The 24828-nt window shown below is 47.6% G+C and overlaps 25 non-coding genes across 25 annotated transcripts; 10 read left to right on the forward strand and 15 right to left on the reverse strand.

Moving 5' to 3' along the window:
- Positions 1-408: 408 nt before the first annotated feature.
- On the forward strand, positions 409-480 carry trnae-cuc (transfer RNA glutamic acid (anticodon CUC)). Its single transcript has one exon. It is a non-coding gene; the product is annotated as a tRNA-Glu (tRNA).
- A 411-nt stretch (positions 481-891) lies between these two features.
- Positions 892-978, reverse strand: trnay-gua (transfer RNA tyrosine (anticodon GUA)). The gene is given in 2 exon segments: positions 892-927; positions 942-978. It is a non-coding gene; the product is annotated as a tRNA-Tyr (tRNA).
- A 927-nt stretch (positions 979-1905) lies between these two features.
- On the forward strand, positions 1906-1977 carry trnae-cuc (transfer RNA glutamic acid (anticodon CUC)). Its single transcript has one exon. It is a non-coding gene; the product is annotated as a tRNA-Glu (tRNA).
- A 411-nt stretch (positions 1978-2388) lies between these two features.
- Positions 2389-2475, reverse strand: trnay-gua (transfer RNA tyrosine (anticodon GUA)). Its single transcript is given in 2 exon segments — positions 2389-2424; positions 2439-2475. It is a non-coding gene; the product is annotated as a tRNA-Tyr (tRNA).
- Positions 2476-8549: 6074 nt separating this feature from the next.
- Positions 8550-8621, forward strand: trnae-cuc (transfer RNA glutamic acid (anticodon CUC)). Its single transcript has one exon. It is a non-coding gene; the product is annotated as a tRNA-Glu (tRNA).
- Positions 8622-8712: 91 nt separating this feature from the next.
- trnay-gua (transfer RNA tyrosine (anticodon GUA)) lies at positions 8713-8799 on the reverse strand. Its single transcript is given in 2 exon segments — positions 8713-8748; positions 8763-8799. It is a non-coding gene; the product is annotated as a tRNA-Tyr (tRNA).
- Positions 8800-9032: 233 nt separating this feature from the next.
- Positions 9033-9119, reverse strand: trnay-gua (transfer RNA tyrosine (anticodon GUA)). Its single transcript is given in 2 exon segments — positions 9033-9068; positions 9083-9119. It is a non-coding gene; the product is annotated as a tRNA-Tyr (tRNA).
- A 927-nt stretch (positions 9120-10046) lies between these two features.
- Positions 10047-10118, forward strand: trnae-cuc (transfer RNA glutamic acid (anticodon CUC)). Its single transcript has one exon. It is a non-coding gene; the product is annotated as a tRNA-Glu (tRNA).
- A 411-nt stretch (positions 10119-10529) lies between these two features.
- trnay-gua (transfer RNA tyrosine (anticodon GUA)) lies at positions 10530-10616 on the reverse strand. Its single transcript is given in 2 exon segments — positions 10530-10565; positions 10580-10616. It is a non-coding gene; the product is annotated as a tRNA-Tyr (tRNA).
- A 927-nt stretch (positions 10617-11543) lies between these two features.
- On the forward strand, positions 11544-11615 carry trnae-cuc (transfer RNA glutamic acid (anticodon CUC)). Its single transcript has one exon. It is a non-coding gene; the product is annotated as a tRNA-Glu (tRNA).
- Positions 11616-11706: 91 nt separating this feature from the next.
- Positions 11707-11793, reverse strand: trnay-gua (transfer RNA tyrosine (anticodon GUA)). Its single transcript is given in 2 exon segments — positions 11707-11742; positions 11757-11793. It is a non-coding gene; the product is annotated as a tRNA-Tyr (tRNA).
- A 233-nt stretch (positions 11794-12026) lies between these two features.
- trnay-gua (transfer RNA tyrosine (anticodon GUA)) lies at positions 12027-12113 on the reverse strand. The gene is given in 2 exon segments: positions 12027-12062; positions 12077-12113. It is a non-coding gene; the product is annotated as a tRNA-Tyr (tRNA).
- A 6074-nt stretch (positions 12114-18187) lies between these two features.
- trnae-cuc (transfer RNA glutamic acid (anticodon CUC)) lies at positions 18188-18259 on the forward strand. Its single transcript has one exon. It is a non-coding gene; the product is annotated as a tRNA-Glu (tRNA).
- A 91-nt stretch (positions 18260-18350) lies between these two features.
- Positions 18351-18437, reverse strand: trnay-gua (transfer RNA tyrosine (anticodon GUA)). Its single transcript is given in 2 exon segments — positions 18351-18386; positions 18401-18437. It is a non-coding gene; the product is annotated as a tRNA-Tyr (tRNA).
- A 233-nt stretch (positions 18438-18670) lies between these two features.
- On the reverse strand, positions 18671-18757 carry trnay-gua (transfer RNA tyrosine (anticodon GUA)). The gene is given in 2 exon segments: positions 18671-18706; positions 18721-18757. It is a non-coding gene; the product is annotated as a tRNA-Tyr (tRNA).
- A 927-nt stretch (positions 18758-19684) lies between these two features.
- trnae-cuc (transfer RNA glutamic acid (anticodon CUC)) lies at positions 19685-19756 on the forward strand. Its single transcript has one exon. It is a non-coding gene; the product is annotated as a tRNA-Glu (tRNA).
- A 411-nt stretch (positions 19757-20167) lies between these two features.
- On the reverse strand, positions 20168-20254 carry trnay-gua (transfer RNA tyrosine (anticodon GUA)). Its single transcript is given in 2 exon segments — positions 20168-20203; positions 20218-20254. It is a non-coding gene; the product is annotated as a tRNA-Tyr (tRNA).
- A 927-nt stretch (positions 20255-21181) lies between these two features.
- On the forward strand, positions 21182-21253 carry trnae-cuc (transfer RNA glutamic acid (anticodon CUC)). The gene has a single exon. It is a non-coding gene; the product is annotated as a tRNA-Glu (tRNA).
- A 91-nt stretch (positions 21254-21344) lies between these two features.
- On the reverse strand, positions 21345-21431 carry trnay-gua (transfer RNA tyrosine (anticodon GUA)). The gene is given in 2 exon segments: positions 21345-21380; positions 21395-21431. It is a non-coding gene; the product is annotated as a tRNA-Tyr (tRNA).
- A 233-nt stretch (positions 21432-21664) lies between these two features.
- Positions 21665-21751, reverse strand: trnay-gua (transfer RNA tyrosine (anticodon GUA)). The gene is given in 2 exon segments: positions 21665-21700; positions 21715-21751. It is a non-coding gene; the product is annotated as a tRNA-Tyr (tRNA).
- Positions 21752-22678: 927 nt separating this feature from the next.
- On the forward strand, positions 22679-22750 carry trnae-cuc (transfer RNA glutamic acid (anticodon CUC)). Its single transcript has one exon. It is a non-coding gene; the product is annotated as a tRNA-Glu (tRNA).
- A 91-nt stretch (positions 22751-22841) lies between these two features.
- On the reverse strand, positions 22842-22928 carry trnay-gua (transfer RNA tyrosine (anticodon GUA)). The gene is given in 2 exon segments: positions 22842-22877; positions 22892-22928. It is a non-coding gene; the product is annotated as a tRNA-Tyr (tRNA).
- A 233-nt stretch (positions 22929-23161) lies between these two features.
- trnay-gua (transfer RNA tyrosine (anticodon GUA)) lies at positions 23162-23248 on the reverse strand. Its single transcript is given in 2 exon segments — positions 23162-23197; positions 23212-23248. It is a non-coding gene; the product is annotated as a tRNA-Tyr (tRNA).
- A 927-nt stretch (positions 23249-24175) lies between these two features.
- trnae-cuc (transfer RNA glutamic acid (anticodon CUC)) lies at positions 24176-24247 on the forward strand. The gene has a single exon. It is a non-coding gene; the product is annotated as a tRNA-Glu (tRNA).
- Positions 24248-24658: 411 nt separating this feature from the next.
- Positions 24659-24745, reverse strand: trnay-gua (transfer RNA tyrosine (anticodon GUA)). The gene is given in 2 exon segments: positions 24659-24694; positions 24709-24745. It is a non-coding gene; the product is annotated as a tRNA-Tyr (tRNA).
- Positions 24746-24828: the final 83 nt, after the last annotated feature.

Below are 24828 nucleotides of genomic sequence, written 5' to 3' on the forward strand. Positions count from 1 at the left end.
GAGGCGAACTCTGCAGGAAAGTAGATCTCCAGGAACAGGGTTGGTGACCACTGCTCTAGCACTTCCGGGTGTGCCCTTCTCAGCGCTGTTTAAAGCCCGATAAGGGTCCTGCGACTGATATTGACCCCTGTGTCTTTCCGTACGTAGACACTTTGGTACTGACAACGCCTTCAGGGTGATTTTTCCGTTTACAAGCAGTCCAGTTATACTCTGCCGGATGCAGCGGTCGGAGTGTCTGCTCTGGTTGCAGGCTAAATGACAAACGGCCAGGTCCAAGAGTGTCGGCCTCTGCGCATGCCAGTGCGCTTGGTGTAACTGTTCATATCTCTTGGAAGACAAAGACACACTCTTGACAGAACAAGGAACGGCAAGCTTCTTTCAGCACAATGACCCTGGAGCTTTCGGTGCTCCCTGGTGGTCTAGTGGTTAGGATTCGGCGCTCTCACCGCCGCGGCCCGGGTTCGATTCCCGGTCAGGGAACGCGGCTTTTGACGTCCGACGAGCACTTTTGTACCGTAAAGCCGAATGTGACGGCAAGAGATGCCGTGACACGAAGAGGTAAAACTCAACCTCCTTCGAGCCGGATTCGAACCAGCGACCTAAGGATGGCCGGGGGATCGCCTACAGTCCTCCGCTCTACCAACTGAGCTATCAAAGGCACGGGTGCGCTTGCGCCACGGATGGTCTATTTTGGCCTAGGGCGGCAGGCGCACAAAGCCGCGAGGGCGAGCAGAAAAGCGAAACCGAGCCAGCCAAGGGGCAAACCTACAATCATCTGAGACGTAGTAAGAGGCTTAAGCCATTGCCCAACTAGCCCAAAGCCAGCGTGCTGACATGGCAAGCTAATTTGACGACAAGAGATGGAGCGACTTCAAGAGGAAAAGCTCTACCTCCTTCGAGCCGGATTCGAACCAGCGACCTAAGGATGACCAGGGGAACGACTACAGTCCTCCGCTCTACCAACTGAGCTATCGAAGGCCGAGCGTGCTAACGGAGATTGCGACGTCAGAAGGCTCGGCCATCCTGACCCCGCAAACAGCGTAGACTAGGCTTCTTAGCGTAAGTTATCGTACTACTTTTGGAATTACTTCTGAATTAATTTTTGCGAGAGCGTGTGCTCCCTGGCTGCCGTTTGCACACACAACCCATCTGCAAGTAGCTTTTAACAGATGCTGCCAAAGCGTTTTTGGGTTCAATGATTGCATCCCATTTCTCATATTGTATTACGTGGCGCTCACAGGAAGAAAAATATCCATTCTAAGACTGTTACACGGCCTATGTAAGTGCATCAAACGTGTAATAACGATATTTGATAAAAACCCAATTTGATAGCCATGTGCCCAAGGATCCTCTAGCACAGTGGTCACCATCCCTGTTCCTGGAGATCTACCCTCCTGCCTACTTTACACCCAATCCTGCTTCAGCACACCTGCCTCCAATTTTTGGGTGACCGTGAAAAGCATGATTGGCAGGTTCAGGTGTGTTTGATTAGGGTTGGAGGCGAACTCTGCAGGAAAGTAGATCTCCAGGAACAGGGTTGGTGACCACTGCTCTAGCACTTCCGGGTGTGCCCTTCTCAGCGCTGTTTAAAGCCCGATAAGGGTCCTGCGACTGATATTGACCCCTGTGTCTTTCCGTACGTAGACACTTTGGTACTGACAACGCCTTCAGGGTGATTTTTCCGTTTACAAGCAGTCCAGTTATACTCTGCCGGATGCAACGGTCGGAGTGTCTGCTCTGGTTGCAGGCTAAATGACAAACGGCCAGGTCCAAGAGTGTCGGCCTCTGCGCATGCCAGTGCGCTTGGTGTAACTGTTCATATCTCTTGGAAGACAAAGACACACTCTTGACAGAACAAGGAACGGCAAGCTTCTCTCAGCACAATGACCCTGGAGCTTTCGGTGCTCCCTGGTGGTCTAGTGGTTAGGATTCGGCGCTCTCACCGCCGCGGCCCGGGTTCGATTCCCGGTCAGGGAACGCGGCTTTTGACGTCCGACGAGCACTTTTGAACCGTAAAGCCGAATGTGACGGCAAGAGATGCCGCGACACAAAGAAGTAAAACTCAACCTTCTTCGAGCCGGATTCGAACCAGCGACCTAAGGATGGCCGGGGGATCGCCTACAGTCCTCCGCTCTACCAACTGAGCTATCGAAGGCAGGGGTGCGCTTGCGCCACGGATGGTCTATTTTGGCCTAGGGCGGCAGGCGCACAAAGCCGCGAGGGCGAGCAGAAAAGCGAAACCGAGCCAGCCAAGGGGCAAACCTACAATCATCTGAGACGTAGTAAGAGGCTTAAGCCATTGCCCAACTAGCCCAAAGCCAGCGTGCTGACATGGCAAGCTAATTTGACGACAAGAGATGGAGCGACTTCAAGAGGAAAAGCTCTACCTCCTTCGAGCCGGATTCGAACCAGCGACCTAAGGATGACCAGGGGAACGACTACAGTCCTCCGCTCTACCAACTGAGCTATCGAAGGCCGAGCGTGCTAGCGGAGATTGCGACGTCAGAAGGCTCGGCCATCCTGACCCCGCAAACAGCGTAGACTAGGCTTCTTAGCGTAAGTTATCGTACTACTTTTGGAATTACTTCTGAATTAATTTTTGCGAGAGCGTGTGCTCCCTGGCTGCCGTTTGCACACACAACCCATCTGCAAGTAGCTTTTAACAGATGCTGCCAAAGCGTTTTTGGGTTCAATGATTGCATCCCATTTCTCATATTGTATTACGTGGCGCTCACAGGAAGAAAAATATCCATTCTAAGACTGTTACACGGCCTATGTAAGTGCATCAAACGTGTAATAACGATATTTGATAAAAACCCAATTTGATAGAGAAAGACGAAGAGAGGAGTCGCAAGCCCGAAGCTCCGTTGAGCTTATCAGCTAAATCCTATTTTTTCACTATCTTATTCCTATCTATATAATATAACTTATTAGTTTATCTTAGGAATACTTTACCTTGACGATTACTGAATTGTATTACTAAGCGAAACGATTTTATCACTTGTAACACCCAGTTTTAGCATATAGCCCTCTAGCATTTCTTACCGACTGTTTACTTAAACCTGCCTTCTTTGGCGATCTAATGGCGGATTCATCCGAGGTATGCTTTTCTGATCTGTCCACACCAGATCGGGAAGCTGTGAAGGAGGTGCTGCCCGGCCTTCGCAGAGTCAGCGTGCCTCACATCACCCTGACCACAGACACTCGTAGGCGGCCGAGGCGTACTGCGAGCCAGCACCCGTCTCGATGCAGCTTCACGGACCGCGTTCAGGCGAACGGAGACGCCATCGCCCAGCATGAACACGGTAAGACTCCGCTTGTCATTGTAACCTGCACTACTTGCCACATGTACAGTTTAGCTTCTTCCGTCAGCATAGAGGGGTTTACATGTGCTAAGTGTATTGAAGTAGTAAGGCTGACGGAGAAGGTTGCTGAACTAGAAGCGCGCATCCGAACGCTAGTTGAGGACAGTAAGACCGCTAATGTTATTGTTACAAACACTGTTTCGGGTGCGCCTAGTGTTAAGCGTAATACACATGGCTCGGTTCCGACTTCAGAGTCAAGGCGGCTGACTAACTGGGTGACTGTCAGGCGGCATAGTCACATTCGGCACCCAAATCACGCTCCTGTTTTAATATCAAACAGATTTTCTCCACTCAGCAATACACCGGCTGAGACGTCTGTTAAAAGTGCCCTGGTTATTGGAGATTCTATACTCAGGAACGTTGACATTGAGGCACCAGCCACCATAGTCGATTGTATACCGGGAGCCAGAGCGTCTGACATTAGATCCAAATTAAAAGTGCTGGCTAATGCTAAACGTAAGTTTTCTAAGATTGTTATTCACGCCGGCACGAATGACACCAGACTCCGCCAGTCGGAGATCACCAAAGATACTATTAAAGAGGTGTGTGAAATTGCAAAAACAATGTCAGACAATGTAATTTGCTCTGGTCCCCTCCCCGCCTACCGGGGAGATGAAACTTACAGTAGATTAGTGTCTCTTCATGGCTGGATGTCAAAGTGGTGCCCTCAGCATAACGTAGGGTTTATAGACAATTGGAAGCATTTCCGGGGAAGACCTGACCTGCTAAAGAGAGATGGCCTCCATCCGTCTCCGGAAGGTAGTGCTATACTCTCTAGAAATCTGACCAATAGTCTTACTTTTGATATAGTCTGACTATCCAGGGCCCAGGTCAGGAAACAGACAGATCGGCTTACCCATCAGTCTGTTAGCTGCCTTGACATGTCAAGATCACATATATCCCAGCACATAGAGCCTTTTTTACCAGAGTACCAACACATCTCGACTGTGTCTGTTCCTCGAACAAATAAATACAGAGCACCGTCTACCTCGTCTCGTACAAATCTTATTAACATAAAATTAGAACACAATACACTAAAAGATGAAACTCAAATGTTAAAATTCGGCCTTCTTAACATTAGATCGCTTACCAATAAAGAACCTATTATCAATGAAATAATTACTGACCAAAACTTAGATGCACTCTGTTTAACAGAGACCTGGCTTAAAGCAGACGATTACATCAGTTTAAACGAATCCACCCCACAAGACTATTATTATAAACACGTTCCTCGCCTAAAAGGGAGAGGGGGTGGTGTAGCTACAATATACAACAAAATGTTCAAAGTAAACCATAAATCAGAACTAAAATTTAATTTGTTTGAAATAATACTGTTAAACATGGAAATAACTGATCGTAACAACAAACAGCTTTCGTTCATTTTAGCTACCATATATAGGCCTCCGGGCCACCACACAGATTTTCTTAAAGAAATAGCAGACTTCCTATCTGAGCTTACAGTCACTGTAGACAAAGCTCTTATCGTTGGTGATTTTAACATCCATGTGGATAACTCAAAAGATGCATTAGGACGTGCGTTTATGGATGTTCTAAATTCTCTCGGTATTAAACAAAACGTGTCTGGACCCACGCATACTCGTAAGCACACATTAGACTTAATTCTGTCACTCGGACTCAATATTAATGACATCGAAATATCACCCCAGAGCGATGCCGTTTCAGACCATTGCCTTGTGTCATACACAATACTTCTAGATAGGACCGCTCAGTCTACAACATGCTACAGATTAGCCAGAACAATAATTTCCACCACTAAAGATAGCTTTATTAGCACTCTTCCAGACCTGTCTCAAATGAAACATGTAGCAGATAACCGTGAAGATCTGGATATTATAATAGAAAACCTGAACAACGTTTGCTCTAGCACGATGGATGCCGTTGCTCCCATACGAAAAAAGAGAATCAAAGGAAAAACGCCAGCTCCATGGTATGACCATCATACTGCAGCCCTTAAAAAAGTAGCTAGAAAAATGGAAAGAAACTACCGAAACACAAAGTTAGAAGTATGGCGTTCAGCATGGAAAGAGAGTGTTCAACACTACAGACAGGCTATTAAAACCGCCAGATCTACCTATCTCAGTACGCTTATTAAAGAAAATCATAACAACCCTCGTTTCCTCTTTAGCACAGTTGCGAAACTGACTAGAAACAAAGAACAAACAGAAACCAATAGTAAATTCCAACACAATAGTAACGACTTCATGAACTTCTTTACTAACAAAATTATTTCTATTAGGGAAAACATAGAAACTACGCAAGCAGCCACCACTCAACCCAATAGTACATTTACCACTAGATTATCATACGAACATCTTGAGTCATTTAAACCTACTACAATAGAAGAGCTCTCTAAATTAGTAACGTCATCTAAATCATCGTCCTGTATATTAGACCCCATTCCCACAAAATTACTAAAAGAGGTATTTCATGTAGTGTCCGACTCGGTACTAAATATCTTTAACTCATCGCTAGAATTAGGATACGTTCCAACAGCTTTCAAACTAGCAGTTATTAGACCGCTCATTAAAAAACCAAACCTTGACCAGGGAGATCTTAATAACTTTAGACCAATCTCAAATCTACCTTTTCTTTCAAAATATTAGAAAAAATAGTGGCAAGCCAGCTACGCACATTCATAGCGAATAATAATACATATGAAAAGTTCCAATCAGGATTCAGGCCCCACCATAGCACAGAGACAGCGCTGCTTAGAGTTACAAATGACCTCCTATTAACATCCGATCGTGGTGAAATCTCAATCCTTTTATTACTAGACCTTAGTGCAGCCTTTGACACAATAGATCACAGAATCCTACTCAATAGACTAGAAAACAATGTTGGCATCAGTGGTCAGGCGTTAGCCTGGTTTAGATCGTATCTAACCAATCGATATCACTTTGTTTATGTAAATGAGGAAGAGTCACATCACTCCCCCGTTAAATACGGCGTACCTCAGGGATCAGTTCTAGGCCCTATCCTATTCTCGTTATATATGTTACCTCTAGGAGACATTATCAGGAAACATAACATAAGTTTTCACTGCTATGCGGATGATACCCAGCTTTACATCTCGTCACATCCTAGCGAAACCCACCAGTTTGCTAAGCTAACAGACTGCATTAGTGATATTAGGGACTGGATGGCACATAACTTTCTTATGCTAAACTCCAATAAGACAGAGATACTTATTATTGAACCAAATCGCTCCAAACATAATATGTCAGATTACAAGTTGCCCATAGATGGCTGCACGGTGGTGCCATCTTCCACGGTTAAGAATTTAGGCGTAATGTTTGACAGCAATCTATCTTTCGATAGTCATATCTCCAACGTCTGCCGCACAGCATTTTTCCATCTTAGAAATATCTCAAAAATACGCCATATGCTGTCTGCATCAGATGCAGAAAAGCTTATCCATGCTTTTATGACCTCTAGATTAGACTATTGTAACTCGTTACTCGGGGGATGCCATGCAAATCAGGTAAACAAGCTACAGCTGGTTCAAAACGCCGCCGCAAGAGTGCTTACTCGATCTAAAAAGTATGACCACATTAGTCCAATTCTGGCATCTTTACACTGGCTACCAGTTAAATATCGCATACAATTTAAAATATTACTAATCACCTACAAAGCCTTAAATGGCCTAGCGCCCTCGTATATAAAAGAACTACTATCAGAATACAATCCACCACGTAAACTGCGATCACAAAATTCGGGTTACTTAATTATCCCTAGAATATCAAAAGTGTCTAAAGGTGGTAGATCCTTTTCCTACTTAGCCCCTAAGCTCTGGAATGATTTACCAAATAATGTTCGAGTATCAGACACAGTCGATCAATTTAAATCTAAACTTAAGACATTCTTCTTTAACAAAGCATTCACATAGAATGTCCAGTAAATGTACTTTTCCCGCAGTAGTTATTTTGTCTAGAACAAAGCACTCACATACCTCATACGGGTAATTTACTCTTGCCGCAATAGTTAGCCTGTCTGGAACCGAGCTGAATTAAACCACTATAATGTATGACACTTGCATTACATGCGAACGGCCCCTACGCTAATAGAATTCTGTTTTTGTCTCCCTGTCTCGTCCTCGACTCTGAGGACAATGAGACAAACAGACCCAGTTCCTGTTGCTGTGAAGGTCATCGCACCACTAATCAACTGGCTGTCCTTCAACGTGACGCCCAACCGATGCGCGACCAACGGCCAACGGCTGAACAAGTTTAATCCGCTTACACGCTTCCTATCCCTACCGTGTCTATATATTATAAATATAAATATTAATCTCTCCCTAGGGTTTTTTGTCCTTCTAGGATTTTTTCCCATTGGGTTTTCTCCTAGGGGGTTTTTTAGTCCCAGGGAGAGTCAGCCAACTTTGGCTTAACTTAGCACTTTACTGTATACGTTACATTATTAATATGCTCGCTTACACGGTTTTTTATCCTTAGCCGCTATATTCTACTTCTTATACTATGTATTGATTTTCAATGTTCTCCTCTACATCTACTCATGTAAAGCTGCTTTGCAACAATTAACAATTGTGAAAAGCGCTATATAAATAAAATTGAATTGAAAAAAATTGAATAGCCATGTGCCCAAGGATCCTCTAGCACAGTGGTCACCATCCCTGTTCCTGGAGATCTACCCTCCTGCCTACTTTACACCCAATCCTGCTTCAGCACACCTGCCTCCAATTTTTGGGTGACCGTGAAAAGCATGATTGGCAGGTTCAGGTGTGTTTGATTAGGGTTGGAGGCGAACTCTGCAGGAAAGTAGATCTCCAGGAACAGGGTTGGTGACCACTGCTCTAGCACTTCCGGGTGTGCCCTTCTCAGCGCTGTTTAAAGCCCGATAAGGGTCCTGCGACTGATATTGACCCCTGTGTCTTTCCGTACGTAGACACTTTGGTACTGACAACGCCTTCAGGGTGATTTTTCCGTTTACAAGCAGTCCAGTTATACTCTGCCGGATGCAACGGTCGGAGTGTCTGCTCTGGTTGCAGGCTAAATGACAAACGGCCAGGTCCAAGAGTGTCGGCCTCTGCGCATGCCAGTGCGCTTGGTGTAACTGTTCATATCTCTTGGAAGACAAAGACACACTCTTGACAGAACAAGGAACGGCAAGCTTCTTTCAGCACAATGACCCTGGAGCTTTCGGTGCTCCCTGGTGGTCTAGTGGTTAGGATTCGGCGCTCTCACCGCCGCGGCCCGGGTTCGATTCCCGGTCAGGGAACGCGACTTTTGACGTCCGACGAGCACTTTTGTACCGTAAAGCCGAATGTGACGGCAAGAGATGCCGCGACACGAAGAGGTAAAACTCAACCTCCTTCGAGCCGGATTCGAACCAGCGACCTAAGGATGGCCGGGGGATCGCCTACAGTCCTCCGCTCTACCAACTGAGCTATCGAAGGCACGGGTGCGCTTGCGCCACGGATGGTCTATTTTGGCCTAGGGCGGCAGGCGCTCAAAGCCACGAGGGCGAGCAGAAAAGCGAAACCGAGCCAGCCAAGGGGCAAACCTACAATCATCTGAGACGTAGTAAGAGGCTTAAGCCATTGCCCAACTAGCCCAAAGCCAGCGTGCTGACATGGCAAGCTAATTTGACGACAAGAGATGGAGCGACTTCAAGAGGAAAAGCTCTACCTCCTTCGAGCCGGATTCGAACCAGCGACCTAAGGATGACCAGGGGAACGACTACAGTCCTCCGCTCTACCAACTGAGCTATCGAAGGCCGAGCGTGCTAGCGGAGATTGCGACGTCAGAAGGCTCGGCCATCCTGACCCAGCAAACAGCGTAGACTAGGCTTCTTAGCGTAAGTTATCGTACTACTTTTGGAATTACTTCTGAATTAATTTTTGCGAGAGCGTGTGCTCCCTGGCTGCCGTTTGCACACACAACCCATCTGCAAGTAGCTTTTAACAGATGCTGCCAAAGCGTTTTTGGGTTCAATGATTGCATCCCATTTCTCATATTGTATTACGTGGCGCTCACAGGAAGAAAAATATCCATTCTAAGACTGTTACACGGCCTATGTAAGTGCATCAAACGTGTAATAACGATATTTGATAAAAACCCAATTTGATAGCCATGTGCCCAAGGATCCTCTAGCACAGTGGTCACCATCCCTGTTCCTGGAGATCTACCCTCCTGCCTACTTTACACCCAATCCTGCTTCAGCACACTTGCCTCCAATTTTTGGGTGACCGTGAAAAGCATGATTGGCAGGTTCAGGTGTGTTTGATTAGGGTTGGAGGCGAACTCTGCAGGAAAGTAGATCTCAAGGAACAGGGTTGGTGACCACTGCTCTAGCACTTCCGGGTGTGCCCTTCTCAGCGCTGTTTAAAGCCCGATAAGGGTCCTGCGACTGATATTGACCCCTGTGTCTTTCCGTACGTAGACACTTTGGTACTGACAACGCCTTCAGGGTGATTTTTCCGTTTACAAGCAGTCCAGTTATACTCTGCCGGATGCAGCGGTCGGAGTGTCTGCTCTGGTTGCAGGCTAAATTACAAACGGCCAGGTCCAAGAGTGTCTGCCTCTGCGCATGCCAGTGCGCTTGGTGTAACTGTTCATATCTCTTGGAAGACAAAGACACACTCTTGACAGAACAAGGAACGGCAAGCTTCTCTCAGCACAATGACCCTGGAGCTTTCGGTGCTCCCTGGTGGTCTAGTGGTTAGGATTCGGCGCTCTCACCGCCGCGGCCCGGGTTCGATTCCCGGTCAGGGAACGCGGCTTTTGACGTCCGACGAGCACTTTTGTACCGTGAAGCCGAATGTGACGGCAAGAGATGCCGCGACACGAAGAGGTAAAACTCAACCTCCTTCGAGCCGGATTCGAACCAGCGACCTAAGGATGGCCGGGGGATCGCCTACAGTCCTCCGCTCTACCAACTGAGCTATCAAAGGCACGGGTGCGCTTGCGCCACGGATGGTCTATTTTGGCCTAGGGCGGCAGGCGCACAAAGCCGCGAGGGCGAGCAGAAAAGCGAAACCGAGCCAGCCAAGGGGCAAACCTACAATCATCTGAGACGTAGTAAGAGGCTTAAGCCATTGCCCAACTAGCCCAAAGCCAGCGTGCTGACATGGCAAGCTAATTTGACGACAAGAGATGGAGCGACTTCAAGAGGAAAAGCTCTACCTCCTTCGAGCCGGATTCGAACCAGCGACCTAAGGATGACCAGGGGAACGACTACAGTCCTCCGCTCTACCAACTGAGCTATCGAAGGCCGAGCGTGCTAACGGAGATTGCGACGTCAGAAGGCTCGGCCATCCTGACCCCGCAAACAGCGTAGACTAGGCTTCTTAGCGTAAGTTATCGTACTACTTTTGGAATTACTTCTGAATTAATTTTTGCGAGAGCGTGTGCTCCCTGGCTGCCGTTTGCACACACAACCCATCTGCAAGTAGCTTTTAACAGATGCTGCCAAAGCGTTTTTGGGTTCAATGATTGCATCCCATTTCTCATATTGTATTACGTGGCGCTCACAGGAAGAAAAATATCCATTCTAAGACTGTTACACGGCCTATGTAAGTGCATCAAACGTGTAATAACGATATTTGATAAAAACCCAATTTGATAGCCATGTGCCCAAGGATCCTCTAGCACAGTGGTCACCATCCCTGTTCCTGGAGATCTACCCTCCTGCCTACTTTACACCCAATCCTGCTTCAGCACACCTGCCTCCAATTTTTGGGTGACCGTGAAAAGCATGATTGGCAGGTTCAGGTGTGTTTGATTAGGGTTGGAGGCGAACTCTGCAGGAAAGTAGATCTCCAGGAACAGGGTTGGTGACCACTGCTCTAGCACTTCCGGGTGTGCCCTTCTCAGCGCTGTTTAAAGCCCGATAAGGGTCCTGCGACTGATATTGACCCCTGTGTCTTTCCGTACGTAGACACTTTGGTACTGACAACGCCTTCAGGGTGATTTTTCCGTTTACAAGCAGTCCAGTTATACTCTGCCGGATGCAGCGGTCGGAGTGTCTGCTCTGGTTGCAGGCTAAATGACAAACGGCCAGGTCCAAGAGTGTCGGCCTCTGCGCATGCCAGTGCGCTTGGTGTAACTGTTCATATCTCTTGGAAGACAAAGACACACTCTTGACAGAACAAGGAACGGCAAGCTTCTCTCAGCACAATGACCCTGGAGCTTTCGGTGCTCCCTGGTGGTCTAGTGGTTAGGATTTGGCGCTCTCACCGCCGCGGCCCGGGTTCGATTCCCGGACAGGGAACGCGGCTTTTGACATCCGACGAGCACTTTTGAACCGTAAAGCCGAATGTGACGGCAAGAGATGCCGCGACACGAAGAGGTAAAACTCAACCTCCTTCGAGCCGGATTCGAACCAGCGACCTAAGGATGGCCGGGGGATCGCCTACAGTCCTCCGCTCTACCAACTGAGCTATCGAAGGCAGGGGTGCGCTTGCGCCACGGATGGTCTATTTTGGCCTAGGGCGGCAGGCGCACAAAGCCGCGAGGGCGAGCAGAAAAGCGAAACCGAGCCAGCCAAGGGGCAAACCTACAATCATCTGAGACGTAGTAAGAGGCTTAAGCCATTGCCCAACTAGCCCAAAGCCAGCGTGCTGACATGGCAAGCTAATTTGACGACAAGAGATGGAGCGGCTTCAAGAGGAAAAGCTCTACCTCCTTCGAGCCGGATTCGAACCAGCGACCTAAGGATGACCAGGGGAACGACTACAGTCCTCCGCTCTACCAACTGAGCTATCGAAGGCCGAGCGTGCTAGCGGAGATTGCGACGTCAGAAGGCTCGGCCATCCTGACCCCGCAAACAGCGTAGACTAGGCTTCTTAGCGTAAGTTATCGTACTACTTTTGGAATTACTTCTGAATTAATTTTTGCGAGAGCGTGTGCTCCCTGGCTGCCGTTTGCACACACAACCCATCTGCAAGTAGCTTTTAACAGATGCTGCCAAAGCGTTTTTGGGTTCAATGATTGCATCCCATTTCTCATATTGTATTACGTGGCGCTCACAGGAAGAAAAATATCCATTCTAAGACTGTTACACGGCCTATGTAAGTGCATCAAACGTGTAATAACGATATTTGATAAAAACCCAATTTGATAGAGAAAGACGAAGAGAGGAGTCGCAAGCCCGAAGCTCCGTTGAGCTTATCAGCTAAATCCTATTTTTTCACTATCTTATTCCTATCTATATAATATAACTTATTAGTTTATCTTAGGAATACTTTACCTTGACGATTACTGAATTGTATTACTAAGCGAAACGATTTTATCACTTGTAACACCCAGTTTTAGCATATAGCCCTCTAGCATTTCTTACCGACTGTTTACTTAAACCTGCCTTCTTTGGCGATCTAATGGCGGATTCATCCGAGGTATGCTTTTCTGATCTGTCCACACCAGATCGGGAAGCTGTGAAGGAGGTGCTGCCCGGCCTTCGCAGAGTCAGCGTGCCTCACATCACCCTGACCACAGACACTCGTAGGCGGCCGAGGCGTACTGCGAGCCAGCACCCGTCTCGATGCAGCTTCACGGACCGCGTTCAGGCGAACGGAGACGCCATCGCCCAGCATGAACACGGTAAGACTCCGCTTGTCATTGTAACCTGCACTACTTGCCACATGTACAGTTTAGCTTCTTCCGTCAGCATAGAGGGGTTTACATGTGCTAAGTGTATTGAAGTAGTAAGGCTGACGGAGAAGGTTGCTGAACTAGAAGCGCGCATCCGAACGCTAGTTGAGGACAGTAAGACCGCTAATGTTATTGTTACAAACACTGTTTCGGGTGCGCCTAGTGTTAAGCGTAATACACATGGCTCGGTTCCGACTTCAGAGTCAAGGCGGCTGACTAACTGGGTGACTGTCAGGCGGCATAGTCACATTCGGCACCCAAATCACGCTCCTGTTTTAATATCAAACAGATTTTCTCCACTCAGCAATACACCGGCTGAGACGTCTGTTAAAAGTGCCCTGGTTATTGGAGATTCTATACTCAGGAACGTTGACATTGAGGCACCAGCCACCATAGTCGATTGTATACCGGGAGCCAGAGCGTCTGACATTAGATCCAAATTAAAAGTGCTGGCTAATGCTAAACGTAAGTTTTCTAAGATTGTTATTCACGCCGGCACGAATGACACCAGACTCCGCCAGTCGGAGATCACCAAAGATACTATTAAAGAGGTGTGTGAAATTGCAAAAACAATGTCAGACAATGTAATTTGCTCTGGTCCCCTCCCCGCCTACCGGGGAGATGAAACTTACAGTAGATTAGTGTCTCTTCATGGCTGGATGTCAAAGTGGTGCCCTCAGCATAACGTAGGGTTTATAGACAATTGGAAGCATTTCCGGGGAAGACCTGACCTGCTAAAGAGAGATGGCCTCCATCCGTCTCCGGAAGGTAGTGCTATACTCTCTAGAAATCTGACCAATAGTCTTACTTTTGATATAGTCTGACTATCCAGGGCCCAGGTCAGGAAACAGACAGATCGGCTTACCCATCAGTCTGTTAGCTGCCTTGACATGTCAAGATCACATATATCCCAGCACATAGAGCCTTTTTTACCAGAGTACCAACACATCTCGACTGTGTCTGTTCCTCGAACAAATAAATACAGAGCACCGTCTACCTCGTCTCGTACAAATCTTATTAACATAAAATTAGAACACAATACACTAAAAGATGAAACTCAAATGTTAAAATTCGGCCTTCTTAACATTAGATCGCTTACCAATAAAGAACCTATTATCAATGAAATAATTACTGACCAAAACTTAGATGCACTCTGTTTAACAGAGACCTGGCTTAAAGCAGACGATTACATCAGTTTAAACGAATCCACCCCACAAGACTATTATTATAAACACGTTCCTCGCCTAAAAGGGAGAGGGGGTGGTGTAGCTACAATATACAACAAAATGTTCAAAGTAAACCATAAATCAGAACTAAAATTTAATTTGTTTGAAATAATACTGTTAAACATGGAAATAACTGATCGTAACAACAAACAGCTTTCGTTCATTTTAGCTACCATATATAGGCCTCCGGGCCACCACACAGATTTTCTTAAAGAAATAGCAGACTTCCTATCTGAGCTTACAGTCACTGTAGACAAAGCTCTTATCGTTGGTGATTTTAACATCCATGTGGATAACTCAAAAGATGCATTAGGACGTGCGTTTATGGATGTTCTAAATTCTCTCGGTATTAAACAAAACGTGTCTGGACCCACGCATACTCGTAAGCACACATTAGACTTAATTCTGTCACTCGGACTCAATATTAATGACATCGAAATATCACCCCAGAGCGATGCCGTTTCAGACCATTGCCTTGTGTCATACACAATACTTCTAGATAGGACCGCTCAGTCTACAACATGCTACAGATTAGCCAGAACAATAATTTCCACCACTAAAGATAGCTTTATTAGCACTCTTCCAGACCTGTCTCAAATGAAACATGTAGCAGATAACCGTGAAGATCTGGATATTATAATAGAAAACCTGAACAACGTTTGCTCTAGCACGATGGATGCCGTTGCTCCCATACGAAAAAAGAGAATCAAAGGAAAAACGCCAGCTCCATGGTATGACCATCATACTGCAGCCCTTAAAAAAGTAGCTAGAAAAATGGAAAGAAACTACCGAAACACAAAGTTAGAAGTATGGCGTTCAGCATGGAAAGAGAGTGTTCAACACTACAGACAGGCTATTAAAACCGCCAGATCTACCTATCTCAGTACGCTTATTAAAGAAAATCATAACAACCCTCGTTTCCTCTTTAGCACAGTTGCGAAACTGACTAGAAACAAAGAACAAACAGAAACCAATAGTAAATTCCAACACAATAGTAACGACTTCATGAACTTCTTTACTAACAAAATTATTTCTATTAGGGAAAACATAGAAACTACGCAAGCAGCCACCACTCAACCCAATAGTACATTTACCACTAGATTATCATACGAACATCTTGAGTCATTTAAACCTACTACAATAGAAGAGCTCTCTAAATTAGTAACGTCATCTAAATCATCGTCCTGTATATTAGACCCCATTCCCACAAAATTACTAAAAGAGGTATTTCATGTAGTGTCCGACTCGGTACTAAATATCTTTAACTCATCGCTAGAATTAGGATACGTTCCAACAGCTTTCAAACTAGCAGTTATTAGACCGCTCATTAAAAAACCAAACCTTGACCAGGGAGATCTTAATAACTTTAGACCAATCTCAAATCTACCTTTTCTTTCAAAATATTAGAAAAAATAGTGGCAAGCCAGCTACGCACATTCATAGCGAATAATAATACATATGAAAAGTTCCAATCAGGATTCAGGCCCCACCATAGCACAGAGACAGCGCTGCTTAGAGTTACAAATGACCTCCTATTAACATCCGATCGTGGTGAAATCTCAATCCTTTTATTACTAGACCTTAGTGCAGCCTTTGACACAATAGATCACAGAATCCTACTCAATAGACTAGAAAACTATGTTGGCATCAGTGGTCAGGCGTTAGCCTGGTTTAGATCGTATCTAACCAATCGATATCACTTTGTTTATGTAAATGAGGAAGAGTCACATCACTCCCCCGTTAAATACGGCGTACCTCAGGGATCAGTTCTAGGCCCTATCCTATTCTCGTTATATATGTTACCTCTAGGAGACATTATCAGGAAACATAACATAAGTTTTCACTGCTATGCGGATGATACCCAGCTTTACATCTCGTCACATCCTAGCGAAACCCACCAGTTTGCTAAGCTAACAGACTGCATTAGTGATATTAGGGACTGGATGGCACATAACTTTCTTATGCTAAACTCCAATAAGACAGAGATACTTATTATTGAACCAAATCGCTCCAAACATAATATGTCAGATTACAAGTTGCCCATAGATGGCTGCACGGTGGTGCCATCTTCCACGGTTAAGAATTTAGGCGTAATGTTTGACAGCAATCTATCTTTCGATAGTCATATCTCCAACGTCTGCCGCACAGCATTTTTCCATCTTAGAAATATCTCAAAAATACGCCATATGCTGTCTGCATCAGATGCAGAAAAGCTTATCCATGCTTTTATGACCTCTAGATTAGACTATTGTAACTCGTTACTCGGGGGATGCCATGCAAATCAGGTAAACAAGCTACAGCTGGTTCAAAACGCCGCCGCAAGAGTGCTTACTCGATCTAAAAAGTATGACCACATTAGTCCAATTCTGGCATCTTTACACTGGCTACCAGTTAAATATCGCATACAATTTAAAATATTACTAATCACCTACAAAGCCTTAAATGGCCTAGCGCCCTCGTATATAAAAGAACTACTATCAGAATACAATCCACCACGTAAACTGCGATCACAAAATTCGGGTTACTTAATTATCCCTAGAATATCAAAAGTGTCTAAAGGTGGTAGATCCTTTTCCTACTTAGCCCCTAAGCTCTGGAATGATTTACCAAATAATGTTCGAGTATCAGACACAGTCGATCAATTTAAATCTAAACTTAAGACATTCTTCTTTAACAAAGCATTCACATAGAATGTCCAGTAAATGTACTTTTCCCGCAGTAGTTATTTTGTCTAGAACAAAGCACTCACATACCTCATACGGGTAATTTACTCTTGCCGCAATAGTTAGCCTGTCTGGAACCGAGCTGAATTAAACCACTATAATGTATGACACTTGCATTACATGCGAACGGCCCCTACGCTAATAGAATTCTGTTTTTGTCTCCCTGTCTCGTCCTCGACTCTGAGGACAATGAGACAAACAGACCCAGTTCCTGTTGCTGTGAAGGTCATCGCACCACTAATCAACTGGCTGTCCTTCAACGTGACGCCCAACCGATGCGCGACCAACGGCCAACGGCTGAACAAGTTTAATCCGCTTACACGCTTCCTATCCCTACCGTGTCTATATATTATAAATATAAATATTAATCTCTCCCTAGGGTTTTTTGTCCTTCTAGGATTTTTTCCCATTGGGTTTTCTCCTAGGGGGTTTTTTAGTCCCAGGGAGAGTCAGCCAACTTTGGCTTAACTTAGCACTTTACTGTATACGTTACATTATTAATATGCTCGCTTACACGGTTTTTTATCCTTAGCCGCTATATTCTACTTCTTATACTATGTATTGATTTTCAATGTTCTCCTCTACATCTACTCATGTAAAGCTGCTTTGCAACAATTAACAATTGTGAAAAGCGTTATATAAATAAAATTGAATTGAAAAAAATTGAATAGCCATGTGCCCAAGGATCCTCTAGCACAGTGGTCACCATCCCTGTTCCTGGAGATCTACCCTCCTGCCTACTTTACACCCAATCCTGCTTCAGCACACCTGCCTCCAATTTTTGGGTGACCGTGAAAAGCATGATTGGCAGGTTCAGGTGTGTTTGATTAGGGTTGGAGGCGAACTCTGCAGGAAAGTAGATCTCCAGGAACAGGGTTGGTGACCACTGCTCTAGCACTTCCGGGTGTGCCCTTCTCAGCGCTGTTTAAAGCCCGATAAGGGTCCTGCGACTGATATTGACCCCTGTGTCTTTCCGTACGTAGACACTTTGGTACTGACAACGCCTTCAGGGTGATTTTTCCGTTTACAAGCAGTCCAGTTATACTCTGCCGGATGCAGCGGTCGGAGTGTCTGCTCTGGTTGCAGGCTAAATGACAAACGGCCAGGTCCAAGAGTGTCGGCCTCTGCGCATGCCAGTGCGCTTGGTGTAACTGTTCATATCTCTTGGAAGACAAAGACACACTCTTGACAGAACAAGGAACGGCAAGCTTCTTTCAGCACAATGACCCTGGAGCTTTCGGTGCTCCCTGGTGGTCTAGTGGTTAGGATTCGGCGCTCTCACCGCCGCGGCCCGGGTTCGATTCCCGGTCAGGGAACGCGACTTTTGACGTCCGACGAGCACTTTTGTACCGTAAAGCCGAATGTGACGGCAAGAGATGCCGCGACACGAAGAGGTAAAACTCAACCTCCTTCGAGCCGGATTCGAACCAGCGACCTAAGGATGGCCGGGGGATCGCCTACAGTCCTCCGCTCTACCAACTGAGCTATCGAAGGCACGGGTGCGCTTGCACCACGGATGGTCTATTTTGGCCTAGGGCGGCAGGCGCACAAAGCCACGAGGGCGAGCAGAAAAGCGAAACCGAGGCAGCCAAGGGGCAAACCTACAATCATCTGAGACGTAGTAAGAGGCTTAAGCCATTGCCCAACTAGCCCAAAGCCAGCGTGCTGACATGGCAAGCTAATTTGACGACAAGAGATGGAGCGACTTCAAGAGGAAAAGCTCTACCTCCTTCGAGCCGGATTCGAACCAGCGACCTAAGGATGACCAGGGGAACGACTACAGTCCTCCGCTCTACCAACTGAGCTATCGAAGGCCGAGCGTGCTAGCGGAGATTGCGACGTCAGAAGGCTCGGCCATCCTGACCCCGCAAACAGCGTAGACTAGGCTTCTTAGCGTAAGTTATCGTACTACTTTTGGAATTACTTCTGAATTAATTTTTGCGAGAGCGTGTGCTCCCTGGCTGCCGTTTGCACACACAACCCATCTGCAAGTAGCTTTTAACAGATGCTGCCAAAGCGTTTTTGGGTTCAATGATTGCATCCCATTTCTCATATTGTATTACGTGGCGCTCACAGGAAGAAAAATATCCATTCTAAGACTGTTACACGGCCTATGTAAGTGCATCAAACGTGTAATAACGATATTTGATAAAAACCCAATTTGATAGCCATGTGCCCAAGGATCCTCTAGCACAGTGGTCACCATCCCTGTTCCTGGAGATCTACCCTCCTGCCTACTTTACACCCAATCCTGCTTCAGCACACCTGCCTCCAATTTTTGGGTGACCGTGAAAAGCATGATTGGCAGGTTCAGGTGTGTTTGATTAGGGTTGGAGGCGAACTCTGCAGGAAAGTAGATCTCAAGGAACAGGGTTGGTGACCACTGCTCTAGCACTTCCGGGTGTGCCCTTCTCAGCGCTGTTTAAAGCCCGATAAGGGTCCTGCGACTGATATTGACCCCTGTGTCTTTCCGTACGTAGACACTTTGGTACTGACAACGCCTTCAGGGTGATTTTTCCGTTTACAAGCAGTCCAGTTATACTCTGCCGGATGCAGCGGTCGGAGTGTCTGCTCTGGTTGCAGGCTAAATTACTAACGGCCAGGTCCAAGAGTGTCTGCCTCTGCGCATGCCAGTGCGCTTGGTGTAACTGTTCATATCTCTTGGAAGACAAAGACACACTCTTGACAGAACAAGGAACGGCAAGCTTCTCTCAGCACAATGACCCTGGAGCTTTCGGTGCTCCCTGGTGGTCTAGTGGTTAGGATTCGGCGCTCTCACCGCCGCGGCCCGGGTTCGATTCCCGGTCAGGGAACGCGGCTTTTGACGTCCGACGAGCACTTTTGTACCGTAAAGCCGAATGTGACGGCAAGAGATGCCGCGACACGAAGAGGTAAAACTCAACCTCCTTCGAGCCGGATTCGAACCAGCGACCTAAGGATGGCCGGGGGATCGCCTACAGTCCTCCGCTCTACCAACTGAGCTATCAAAGGCACGGGTGCGCTTGCGCCACGGATGGTCTATTTTGGCCTAGGGCGGCAGGCGCACAAAGCCGCGAGGGCGAGCAGAAAAGCGAAACCGAGCCAGCCAAGGGGCAAACCTACAATCATCTGAGACGTAGTAAGAGGCTTAAGCCATTGCCCAACTAGCCCAAAGCCAGCGTGCTGACATGGCAAGCTAATTTGACGACAAGAGATGGAGCGACTTCAAGAGGAAAAGCTCTACCTCCTTCGAGCCGGATTCGAACCAGCGACCTAAGGATGACCAGGGGAACGACTACAGTCCTCCGCTCTACCAACTGAGCTATCGAAGGCCGAGCGTGCTAACGGAGATTGCGACGTCAGAAGGCTCGGCCATCCTGACCCCGCAAACAGCGTAGACTAGGCTTCTTAGCGTAAGTTATCGTACTACTTTTGGAATTACTTCTGAATTAATTTTTGCGAGAGCGTGTGCTCCCTGGCTGCCGTTTGCACACACAACCCATCTGCAAGTAGCTTTTAACAGATGCTGCCAAAGCGTTTTTGGGTTCAATGATTGCATCCCATTTCTCATATTGTATTACGTGGCGCTCACAGGAAGAAAAATATCCATTCTAAGACTGTTACACGGCCTATGTAAGTGCATCAAACGTGTAATAACGATATTTGATAAAAACCCAATTTGATAGCCATGTGCCCAAGGATCCTCTAGCACAGTGGTCACCATCCCTGTTCCTGGAGATCTACCCTCCTGCCTACTTTACACCCAATCCTGCTTCAGCACACCTGCCTCCAATTTTTGGGTGACCGTGAAAAGCATGATTGGCAGGTTCAGGTGTGTTTGATTAGGGTTGGAGGCGAACTCTGCAGGAAAGTAGATCTCCAGGAACAGGGTTGGTGACCACTGCTCTAGCACTTCCGGGTGTGCCCTTCTCAGCGCTGTTTAAAGCCCGATAAGGGTCCTGCGACTGATATTGACCCCTGTGTCTTTCCGTACGTAGACACTTTGGTACTGACAACGCCTTCAGGGTGATTTTTCCGTTTACAAGCAGTCCAGTTATACTCTGCCGGATGCAGCGGTCGGAGTGTCTGCTCTGGTTGCAGGCTAAATGACAAACGGCCAGGTCCAAGAGTGTCGGCCTCTGCGCATGCCAGTGCGCTTGGTGTAACTGTTCATATCTCTTGGAAGACAAAGACACACTCTTGACAGAACAAGGAACGGCAAGCTTCTCTCAGCACAATGACCCTGGAGCTTTCGGTGCTCCCTGGTGGTCTAGTGGTTAGGATTTGGCGCTCTCACCGCCGCGGCCCGGGTTCGATTCCCGGACAGGGAACGCGGCTTTTGACATCCGCCGAGCACTTTTGAACCGTAAAGCCGAATGTGACGGCAAGAGATGCCGCGACACGAAGAGGTAAAACTCAACCTCCTTCGAGCCGGATTCGAACCAGCGACCTAAGGATGGCCGGGGGATCGCCTACAGTCCTCCGCTCTACCAACTGAGCTATCGAAGGCAGGGGTGCGCTTGCGCCACGGATGGTCTATTTTGGCCTAGGGCGGCAGGCGCACAAAGCCGCGAGGGTGAGCAGAAAAGCGAAACCGAGCCAGCCAAGGGGCAAACCTACAATCATCTGAGACGTAGTAAGAGGCTTAAGCCATTGCCCAACTAGCCCAAAGCCAGCGTGCTGACATGGCAAGCTAATTTGACGACAAGAGATGGAGCGGCTTCAAGAGGAAAAGCTCTACCTCCTTCGAGCCGGATTCGAACCAGCGACCTAAGGATGACCAGGGGAACGACTACAGTCCTCCGCTCTACCAACTGAGCTATCGAAGGCCGAGCGTGCTAGCGGAGATTGCGACGTCAGAAGGCTCGGCCATCCTGACCCCGCAAACAGCGTAGACTAGGCTTCTTAGCGTAAGTTATCGTACTACTTTTGGAATTACTTCTGAATTAATTTTTGCGAGAGCGTGTGCTCCCTGGCTGCCGTTTGCACACACAACCCATCTGCAAGTAGCTTTTAACAGATGCTGCCAAAGCGTTTTTGGGTTCAATGATTGCATCCCATTTCTCATATTGTATTACGTGGCGCTCACAGGAAGAAAAATATCCATTCTAAGACTGTTACACGGCCTATGTAAGTGCATCAAACGTTTAATAACGATATTTGATAAAAACCCAATTTGATAGCCATGTGCCCAAGGATCCTCTAGCACAGTGGTCACCATCCCTGTTCCTGGAGATCTACCCTCCTGCCTACTTTACACCCAATCCTGCTTCAGCACACCTGCCTCCAATTTTTGGGTGACCGTGAAAAGCATGATTGGCAGGTTCAGGTGTGTTTGATTAGGGTTGGAGGCGAACTCTGCAGGAAAGTAGATCTCCAGGAACAGGGTTGGTGACCACTGCTCTAGCACTTCCGGGTGTGCCCTTCTCAGCGCTGTTTAAAGCCCGATAAGGGTCCTGCGACTGATATTGACCCCTGTGTCTTTCCGTACGTAGACACTTTGGTACTGACAACGCCTTCAGGGTGATTTTTCCGTTTACAAGCAGTCCAGTTATACTCTGCCGGATGCAACGGTCGGAGTGTCTGCTCTGGTTGCAGGCTAAATGACAAACGGCCAGGTCCAAGAGTGTCGGCCTCTGCGCATGCCAGTGCGCTTGGTGTAACTGTTCATATCTCTTGGAAGACAAAGACACACTCTTGACAGAACAAGGAACGGCAAGCTTCTCTCAGCACAATGACCCTGGAGCTTTCGGTGCTCCCTGGTGGTCTAGTGGTTAGGATTCGGCGCTCTCACCGCCGCGGCCCGGGTTCGATTCCCGGTCAGGGAACGCGGCTTTTGACGTCCGACGAGCACTTTTGAACCGTAAAGCCGAATGTGACGGCAAGAGATGCCGCGACACAAAGAAGTAAAACTCAACCTCCTTCGAGCCGGATTCGAACCAGCGACCTAAGGATGGCCGGGGGATCGCCTACAGTCCTCCGCTCTACCAACTGAGCTATCGAAGGCAGGGGTGCGCTTGCGCCACGGATGGTCTATTTTGGCCTAGGGCGGCAGGCGCACAAAGCCGCGAGGGCGAGCAGAAAAGCGAAACCGAGCCAGCCAAGGGGCAAACCTACAATCATCTGAGACGTAGTAAGAGGCTTAAGCCATTGCCCAACTAGCCCAAAGCCAGCGTGCTGACATGGCAAGCTAATTTGACGACAAGAGATGGAGCGACTTCAAGAGGAAAAGCTCTACCTCCTTCGAGCCGGATTCGAACCAGCGACCTAAGGATGACCAGGGGAACGACTACAGTCCTCCGCTCTACCAACTGAGCTATCGAAGGCCGAGCGTGCTAGCGGAGATTGCGACGTGAGAAGGCTCGGCCATCCTGACCCCGCAAACAGCGTAGACTAGGCTTCTTAGCGTAAGTTATCGTACTACTTTTGGAATTACTTCTGAATTAATTTTTGCGAGAGCGTGTGCTCCCTGGCTGCCGTTTGCACACACAACCCATCTGCAAGTAGCTTTGAACAGATGCTGCCAAAGCGTTTTTGGGTTCAATGATTGCATCCCATTTCTCATATTGTATTACGTGGCGCTCACAGGAAGAAAAATATCCATTCTAAGACTGTTACACGGCCTATGTAAGTGCATCAAACGTGTAATAACGATATTTGATAAAAACCCAATTTGATAGCCATGTGCCCAAGGATCCTCTAGCACAGTGGTCACCATCCCTGTTCCTGGAGATCTACCCTCCTGCCTACTTTACACCCAATCCTGCTTCAGCACACCTGCCTCCAATTTTTGGGTGACCGTGAAAAGCATGATTGGCAGGTTCAGGTGTGTTTGATTAGGGTTGGAGGCGAACTCTGCAGGAAAGTAGATCTCCAGGAACAGGGTTGGTGACCACTGCTCTAGCACTTCCGGGTGTGCCCTTCTCAGCGCTGTTTAAAGCCCGATAAGGGTCCTGCGACTGATATTGACCCCTGTGTCTTTCCGTACGTAGACACTTTGGTACTGACAACGCCTTCAGGGTGATTTTTCCGTTTACAAGCAGTCCAGTTATACTCTGCCGGATGCAGCGGTCGGAGTGTCTGCTCTGGTTGCAGGCTAAATGACAAACGGCCAGGTCCAAGAGTGTCGGCCTCTGCGCATGCCAGTGCGCTTGGTGTAACTGTTCATATCTCTTGGAAGACAAAGACACACTCTTGACAGAACAAGGAACGGCAAGCTTCTTTCAGCACAATGACCCGGGAGCTTTCGGTGCTCCCTGGTGGTCTAGTGGTTAGGATTCGGCGCTCTCACCGCCGCGGCCCGGGTTCGATTCCCGGTCAGGGAACGCGGCTTTTGACGTCCGACGAGCACTTTTGTACCGTAAAGCCGAATGTGAAGGCAAGAGATGCCGCGACACGAAGAGGTAAAACTCAACCTCCTTCGAGCCGGATTCGAACCAGCGACCTAAGGATGGCCGGGGGATCGCCTACAGTCCTCCGCTCTACCAACTGAGCTATCAAAGGCACGGGTGCGCTTGCCCCACGGATGGTCTATTTTGGCCTAGGGCGGCAGGCGCACAAAGCCGCGAGGGCGAGCAGAAAAGCGAAACCGAGCCAGCCAAGGGGCAAACCTACAATCATCTGAGACGTAGTAAGAGGCTTAAGCCATTGCCCAACTAGCCCAAAGCCAGCGTGCTGACATGGCAAGCTAATTTGACGACAAGAGATGGAGCGACTTCAAGAGGAAAAGCTCTACCTCCTTCGAGCCGGATTCGAACCAGCGACCTAAGGATGACCAGGGGAACGACTACAGTCCTCCGCTCTACCAACTGAGCTATCGAAGGCCGAGCGTGCTAACGGAGATTGCGACGTCAGAAGGCTCGGCCATCCTGACCCCGCAAACAGCGTAGACTAGGCTTCTTAGCGT

This window comes from Paramisgurnus dabryanus, chromosome 10 (assembly GCF_030506205.2).
Source record: "Paramisgurnus dabryanus chromosome 10, PD_genome_1.1, whole genome shotgun sequence".
NCBI classification, from domain to species: domain Eukaryota; kingdom Metazoa; phylum Chordata; class Actinopteri; order Cypriniformes; family Cobitidae; genus Paramisgurnus; species Paramisgurnus dabryanus.